Below are 8,850 nucleotides of genomic sequence, written 5' to 3'. Positions count from 1 at the left end.
TACTACAGAGCTATAGTAATAAAAATATCATTGACCAATGCAATCAAATAAAAAGACTCAGATATAAATCTCACACCTACGGACAACCGATTTTTGATAAGGAGGCCAGAAAGACACAATGAAAACAAAGATAACATCTTCAACAAGTGGTGCTGGCCTAACTGGATGTCTGCATGTAGAAAAACGCAATTAGATACATATTCATAACCCTGAACAAAACTCAAGTACAAGTGGACCAAAGAATGTAACATAAAACCAGATGCCCTGACCCTGATAGAAGGGAAGTGGGGGAATAGCCTTGAAAGCATTGGCATAGGGTACACCTTCCCAAGCAGAACACCAATGGCACAGGCTCTAAGACCAACAACTAATAATGTGATCTCATGAAACTGAAAATCTTCTGTAAGGCAAAGGACACTGTCAACAGGACAAAATAGCAGCCTACAGAATGGAAAAGATTTTCACCACATCTGATAGAAGGCTAATATCCAAAATATATAGAAACTAGACATCAACAAACCAAATGATCCAATTTTAAAAATGGGGCACAGATCTAAGATGAGAATCCTCAATAGGGGAATCTCAAATGGCTGAGAAACACGTGAAGAAATGTTCAAATATTTTTTTTATTTTTTTATTTTTTAATTATTTATTTATTTTTCCATTCAAGAATTTACATTTCCTCTCCTCCTCCCATTCCCCTCTCCCACTCACCCTCCTCCCTTCCCCTCCCTACTTAAGAGAGGGCAGGGAACCCTGCCCTGTGGGAAGTCCAAGGCCCTCCCCCCTACAAACAGGCCTAGGAAGCTTTGCATCAGAATAGACTAGGGTCCCTGAAAGCCAGTACATTCAGTAGAAACAAGTTCCAGTGCCTTTATCAATGGCTTCTCAGTCAGCCCCCATTTTCAGCCACATTCAGAGAGTCCAGTTTGATCCCATGCTCATTCAGTCCCAGTCCAGCTGGATTTCGTGAGCTCCCATGAGAACAGGCACGCTGTCTTCAAATATTTAGCCATCAGGGAAATGCAAATAAAAACTACTTTGAGATTCTATCTTATGCCTGTCAGAAAGGCTGAGATCAATAACACAAGTGACAGCTCATGCTGGAGAGGATGTGGAGCAAGGAGAACACTCATCCATTGCTGGTGGGAGTGTAAACTTGTACAGCCACTATGGAAATCAACATTTCCTCAGTTCCTCAGGACAGGCAAAGGCCTCAGAAAGTTGGGATTTGATCTATGCCCAGTTATACCATTCTTGGGCATATACCCCAAAGATGCTCCATCCTACCACAAGGGCACTTGCTCAAGTATGTTTATAGCATCCTTATTCATAATAATAACCAGAAACTAGAAATAAATTAGATGTCCCTCAACTAAAGAATGGATAAAGAAATGTGGTACATTTACACAATGTGGTATTACTCAGCTGTTTATACAGAAGCTGGTGTCTCAAAAAAAGACCTGCTACACTTAGGTGCTTCTGCTTTTTATTTGTTGCAATTATTATTTATTATTATTAATTTTATACAAGGGGGATTTAAAACTCAGAGAACTTTTAACAGTTAAGTGATATTGTCTTGAGAAAGTCAGTGTATCACAGTTAAAAGCACTTGAGAACTTGTGACCAGACTGTGTGTGTTCAAATGTCAGCTCTGCCTCTTAGAAGCCGTGTGACCACAGGCTGATCACTAGACTTTCTATATTTTACTTTTCCTATCTGAAATAAGACCATAAAAATATCCAAAATATTTTATGATGTTAGAATATTGGAGACACAGTAATTACTAAGTAGCTGATCTTTAGTCAATGAACAGAAACATTAGTCATTACTATATCTTATATTTATGTTTATATTGGTACATAAACAAGAGCCTCCCCTTTCTTCTTTGCTGATCTTACTAATACTGTTGCAGAAGTCCAAGAACTAAAGACCTCCTGACCTGTTGTTTGTGACAGATTTATCAGGTGGAATCATGAATCTATTTGCATACATATAAAGTAAAGGACGGTTCCTTTTTCTGCAGCCCAGGGAGGCCGTGCTGGCTCTTAGTTTCTGTAGCCATGGTAGCCATGTTGATTCTGTAATCACTAATGACAACCGAGGGACACCATAACAGTACTAAAGACACCACAAAGCACTGGGTCCCTTTCCTGCAGATAGCTAATGGCGCACTGAGAGACTCAACTACAGAACCACAGTTAAGTGAGGTATGTGCTATAGTCATCTCATAACATTGCCATGAGCATAGGTACAGATACTTTCTGGCATATTGATTTTGTCTCCCTTGAATATTGTGTTGGCTTCTTCTCCCATTGCTGTGACTAAAATGCCTGACAAGAAGCAACTTGATAAGGGACAGATTTTGTTGTTGTTGTTGGCTCAGTTTGAGAGAATGCCATCATCACAGCAGGGAAGGCAGGGAGGCAGGACCCTCAGGTAGCATGTCACATGTTACATCTGTAGTCAGGAAATAGGAAGTGATGAAAGGTGATACCCAGCCTGCTTTCTTCTTTTTATTCAGCCTGGAACCCCACACCATGAGATGTTGTGGCTCATGTCTAAGGTGGGTCTTCCTCTCTCAACTAAACCTTTTTGGAAATGCTCTCAGACATACCCAGAGACATTTCTACGGTGATTTTAAATCTTGCCAAATAGACAAGATTTGTCTGATATATACTACACAGTAGGATCATTACTAGACCACGTTGTAGGTTTTCATTTTTATTTTTAAGGAATTAATTATTATTTTCCATATTGTGTTCCATAATGACTATACTAACCTATAATAACATTCTAACCAATTATGTGCAAGTACTTCACAACAGCCAAAATATGGAATCAACATAAATGGTTGAAGATAAAGAAAATATGGTATCTGTGTTTATAGTAGAACACTATTCGGTCTCAGGAAAGAAAATCCCATGGTTTATTGCATCCTGAATGAACCTAGAGGACACTATGCTAGTGAAATAAGCTATGTGTAAAAAGACAGACTGTGTGATTTTACTTATAGATGTAATCTAAGATCTAATTCATAGACACAGAGAGCAGAATGCTGGTTACCAGCATCTGGGGACAGGAGGTAAGAGAAACGGAAGAAGCTGGTCACATTGCACCTGTACTTAGGAAACAGAAAATGATGAATGCTGGTCAAATTATACGAAAATTTATCAAGAAGAAATAATTTCAAGAAACCTACCATAGTCCCCTACTCTCTATTAAAGATACAGCCCAAGCCTCCAATGGGTGCCTGAAACCATAGAGAACAGTGCCTACTGGGTACAAGTCCCTGCATACATACCAATGATAAAATACAGCTTTAGGTTTTGAGAGTTAATTTTTAAAACCAGTAGTAAAATCAAACGACTATAACAATTAACTGTAATAAAAGGACTGTAATCTCTCTCTCGAAACAGTCAAGACAAATGATAGCATTCCCAGATGGCAGTTGACTGTAGGTACTTATGACAGATGGAGCCACAGATAAGGATTTCCATACTGATAAAGGAATCAGTTATCCAAGAAACACAGCAAGTTTTGATATGTATTCATCAAGTTGCTGAGTTTAAACATACTGATAGAAGAGAAGCTAGGATGGTTTTGTTAGTTAGGCTGCTTTGTGCCCTTCACGGAACCAAATACAGATGCAAATTACTCTCCCCTGGGCATCCACCACCATTACTTTCCTGAGTCACCAAGTTGTGACTTAGCATCATCATCATAAGGCTTACAACTAGGCAGGAGGAGACCTTCTACCTCAGAAGGAAATTAAAATATTCATAGCCTCCTAAGTCTCATGACATCCTTAAACAAAGACATTTCACATGAAAAGATTGGAAAAGTAACTGTTAGCAACACAGAGAAGCCAGGAGGAGGGAGTGGGGCACAATCTTTCCTGAAGAATTTATAACTAGACCCCGTGTCAAGACACCCACAGTCAGGACAATGCCTAGGCTTTATTCAGAGTCTTTTCATGTGAATTAGGCCTGAACTCTCATGGGGAGATATTAAAGGGAAGGGAGTCATCACCTGAGCAGAGATAAGTTGGCAAATATCAATGTGACATGGTGCTGCCTTTACTATAGAGACTTATCCATCAACCTCACGCCTTGTTCATGCTGACAGACAGCAGCTAAATGATGTCCCGAACTATCCGTGTGAGTCCAGCAGACAAGGAGAGGTTTGAAATGAAAAGAAGCAAGGGCAAGTGGGCCATTTCCTTAGCCGAGAAAGTAACGCTGTGTGAGCACGGTGTGACTCAGTCAGGGCTTTCTTCTAGGTGCAAATCTTGCAGCACTCGCTCACCAAGTCTCTCTCATTCCTGTGGGACGCTAACATCCATCCGAAGTACTCTTAGCCTCTCAAACTTTTGTATTGGACGAAATTTTAATTTGCTTTCAAAGATTCAGCAACTCGAGAGTAACTTAGACAATGTCTTCTTTGGCGTAAAATGATGAAGCACAGGACCCCCAACAACAGAACAGGCCCTGAAAGAATGAATCACCCATCCCACAGTGCCAGTTAAGATACTTTAGAGTTTCCTCTAAGCTCTTAATTTTACAGACCTTACAATTTCATTTCTATGCCATGGATAAAACCATTCTCAACCCAGCCCTGGCCCAGGACTTGGCCCTACTTGACTTGTACAATGGCATGATAATGGGGACTTCTGAGACCCATTGGGTGTGTTTCATCCACACAGGCAGACCACAGACTCATCTATGTGTGCAGGATTTTGTAGTAATCTTTCATTTGCATTTTAATAAATAAAGTTTGCCTAAAGATCAGAATGCAAAACAGCCACACTAGTCAGCCATACAGACCAGGCAGTGGTGGCACACACCTTTAATCCTAGCAACCACACACTAGATAGCCACAGAGGTTGGGTGGGGGTGGTACATGCCTTTAATCCCAGCACTAGAGAGGAACATAAGGCGGGATGAGACAGGTACTCACTTTTTTTCAGTCTGAAGATTTCACAGAGGTGAGAGCTCTCTAGTGGCTTGGCTGCTTTGCTTTTCTGATCTTCAGGTAGAATCCCAATATCTGCCTCTGGGTTTTTATTGATCATGCTACAGGGCTTTGCCCTGTTGACTGTCACATTCTCCCCATAAAGGATGGCACCTGGTCCGTAACAGGCACTCAGTAAACCCTAATAGAAGAGGGAATATAAGCGAGCTCATAAAACAGGTTTCTAGAGCAAAAATAACAATTGCCAGGAATTCTCTGAGCCAAGAGTGTAATAAGGAAGTCACTTGTTCATTTCCTGGATGCCCAGACTCCTGAAATAACCACACAGAAACTGTATTAATTAAATTACTGCTTGGCCTATTAGCTCTAACTTCTTATTGGCTAGCTTTTATATCTTAATTTAACCCATTTCCATTATTTTATATTTTACCATGATGGTTGTAGCCTACTGGCAAGGTTCCCACACATCTGTCTCTGGTGGCGCCTCCCTGGCTTCTCCTGACTCCACCTCCTTTCTCCCAGCATTCAGTTTAGTTTTTCCTGCCTACCTCTATTCTGCTCTGTGCAGGCCCAAGACAGTTTCTTTATTAACCAATAGTATTCACAGAATGAGGGGAATCCCACATTACAAGAGCTGTTTCAATGAGTTATGTGCTGTTGATCATCAAAATGTGAGCACACACACATAAGAGGAACAAAAGAAATAATCCAGGCGTGGGGTACATGCTGGTAACCCCAGCACTTTAGGGGTGAAGCTGAGAGGATTGCTGCACACTCAAGGCCAGACAGGGGTATCTAGGGAGACTAGTTCACACACACACACACACACACACACACACACACCTTTCATACAATCATAGGGAAACCTGCTACTGCAGAAGCTCCCTAGAATATATACTATATTATATAGACAGACGAAAGTGTAGGTGGGGTTACCCTGTAACAGGGCAATAATGCCGCTTCAAAGCACCAAGGGCTATGAGACAAAAAGTCCAGTGCCAGGAATGGGTGCTTCTTTTGGGGCTCTAGTGACCAGTCAAGTGAGGCTACATAGACCCCTGACATTACGAGCTATTTCCAATGCTCTTGGTCTCCCTATTGCTGAAGGTTTCTTTTAAAAGCAAAGAATTGGGAACTGAGTCTTGGTGCTTCTAAGACCCATCCCAGCAGTGTGGTTCCTTCTACAGCTTTAAAAGTTTGTCGAGACAGAGCTCAGAAATAGAAGCAAAGGAAAAGTTCTCCAGAGATGGAATGAAAAGCAGAAAAAAATGTAGGTGACAATTAACAGAGTCTGTAGACACAGAGTACACTAAAACACACAAAAGGCTTAGATGATCTGGACTGGACCAGTGAATACCAAGACACAGAGGATATTAATTCATAAGGAAAGCTTCGAGGCTCGGGACTGGGCCAGCAGAGAGAACACTTGCTCTCATCCATTTGTCGGTGAGAAAAGTAGAATGAAATTGGAAGACAGTTTTGTTTTGTTAAATTAATAGACTTAATTTTCAAAGGCATTTGCAGATGCGTAGCAAAGCTGTGGACACTGAGTTCCCACTGACCTCTTCCCTGTCCTCCAAGCCCGCACACCTTCTGAGGGTCACTGAGAAGGGGCCTTACTGGGCAGAACAAGGCAGAGGAGACTCTGATACAGAAGGTTGACCTGCTAGTGTTTAAATCACACTTTATTGTTCCATTAACTAAAAGGAGAGAAGACAGAAGATGCAGCATGTGACCAAGGGTGCTTGTGCTGGTGGAATTTGGGTCCCGGGTCACATGGCTGTAAAATCTATGCCGAGCTTGGGTTAAAGTCACGCTGGAGCTTTCAACCAGTCAGGGGGCTCCTGGGCAGGGGATTTATAGTGACTGACAGAGCATCGCTGTTAAACCATCCCCAATTATCAACTTCACAGGCAGGAGGATGATTAAAATTTAACAACATATCCCAGCTTGTTGCCACCCGATAGGGTTGCTGCCATCCTCCTGTCAATGGGGATAAAGAAGTGGGAAAGTTAAAAAGGCGAATATTTTTAAGGTAAAAGTCTTCCCTTGACAGGGTTGGAGAATAAATCAGCCATGCAAAGAAAAAGATCAGAAGTAATTTTCCCTAATAATGACTGACTTCGATTCTGCATGTCAAATGGTTACTATTTATGGATGTAATGGGAGAGAAATTCTCAGCTGGTACTTTAACTTCTAATCTGCTTAGTCACGACGTTCTTGCCGATGCTCCACACATTAAAATGGCCTACAATTTATACCTTTATTAAGCGAAATGAACTACTAGAGCTGTGCTTCCATTTTAATTGTATGTATTAAAATAATGTAACAATTTGCCTTTGGGGTTCGAACGGAACATCTCTGTAGCTGCAGTGACCAGGTTCCCAATAGTGCAGTATTGGTAGCTGAAAAGGTCCCAAGGCAAGGGATGCCCTTTGATGTGGATCACCCCGCTTGCACACATGAACTAAAATTCAGGTAGCTGTGCAAATGGAGCTCTACCCTGAAACGGCATGGGGGCTCTAAGAAAGTCTTTGAAGTCACGTGCACAGGCTCTGGAGATTCGCAGACCTGTAGGCACATAGCATTATGAGCCAGAAGCTAGCACTGTGGGCACAGCACTGAGATTTAAACTATAAATTACCTCTGTGTGATCACGAGACATGACAAACGCAATCGTCTCCCCATCTCATTAATAACCCCAGAGCAGTGTGACCCCAAGTTGGCTCTTTTGAGGTCTTCATCCTGGTCGTCATAGAAACAGACATCAGGGCAGCATCTGCTATGGGGAGCTCTGGTGTGGGCAGCTCTCCTTACTTCCTGTGGCCTCAGATCATTGCTGCAATCAGTGGAGTAGCTCTGTTTTTCTCTTCCCCATCCTCTTTCTCTATCTTAGCTTTGTCTCTATTGCTCTGATGAAAAACCATAACCAAAAGCTACTTGGGGAGGAAAGGTTTTTTTTTTAACTTTATATCTCTCGGCCCTTAGTCCATCCCTGAGGGAAATCAAGGCAAGAACATGGAGGCAGGATGTGACACAGAAGCCATGGAGGCATGCTGCTTACTGGTTTGCTCCCCATGGACTTGTTCAACCTGCCTTCTTATACAACCCAGGACCACTGTCCCAGGGGTGGAACCACCCACAGTGAACTGGACCCTCCTGCATCAACCATTAATCAAAAAAATATACTGCAGACTTGCCTACAGGAAATCTGATGGAGACAGTTTCTCAACTGTGGTAACTCTATTTTATATCAACTTATCAAAAAATCAACCAGGACAATTTCCCTCTTGTTCTATTCTCATCCTGTCCCAAAAGGCTGTTGGTGACAGTGGCATACAGTTCCTCATTCACCTACCTCACACAGGAGCTGCAATTCAGGAGAAGATTGCAGGGCTGTTCAGTACAGTGCTGTTAAACCATCACTGTGGTCACCATGCCACACCAATTGCTGACAGCCATTTGACAAAAGGACCATAGTGTCAAAGTTGCCCCTTCCTAGAGTAGCCAACAGTCAATCAATGGCTGATCCATGAGGTGTATAAAGGTCTTCGTCTCAACAGTATTCTTTCAAAAGTACCAGACAAGAAAAATTTCATTGTAGATTCTTCTGTTACAAATCCAACTCACAAGGCTTGGTAAAAGAAGCCATCCCAGAAAACAGTCTTAAGATGGAACTTTAAGCTGGATCTTGATCATTCCTTGTTACCTAGCAACAAGGACCCTCTAGGTGGTACTCAGTGAAATTCAGAGAGTGCCTGGCATAGAATGGAGCTCCATTTTAAAGCTTTCTGCGGTGGTCAACTAGAATGATGCACAGTGGAAGGAAATGCATTGGTGGGTGTCTGCAATACACAGAGAAAAGAGGAGCCACTC

The sequence above is a fragment of the Chionomys nivalis genome, chromosome 1 (assembly GCF_950005125.1).
Source record: "Chionomys nivalis chromosome 1, mChiNiv1.1, whole genome shotgun sequence".
In the NCBI taxonomy this organism is placed as follows: domain Eukaryota; kingdom Metazoa; phylum Chordata; class Mammalia; order Rodentia; family Cricetidae; genus Chionomys; species Chionomys nivalis.
This window is presented reverse-complemented; position numbering follows the sequence as displayed.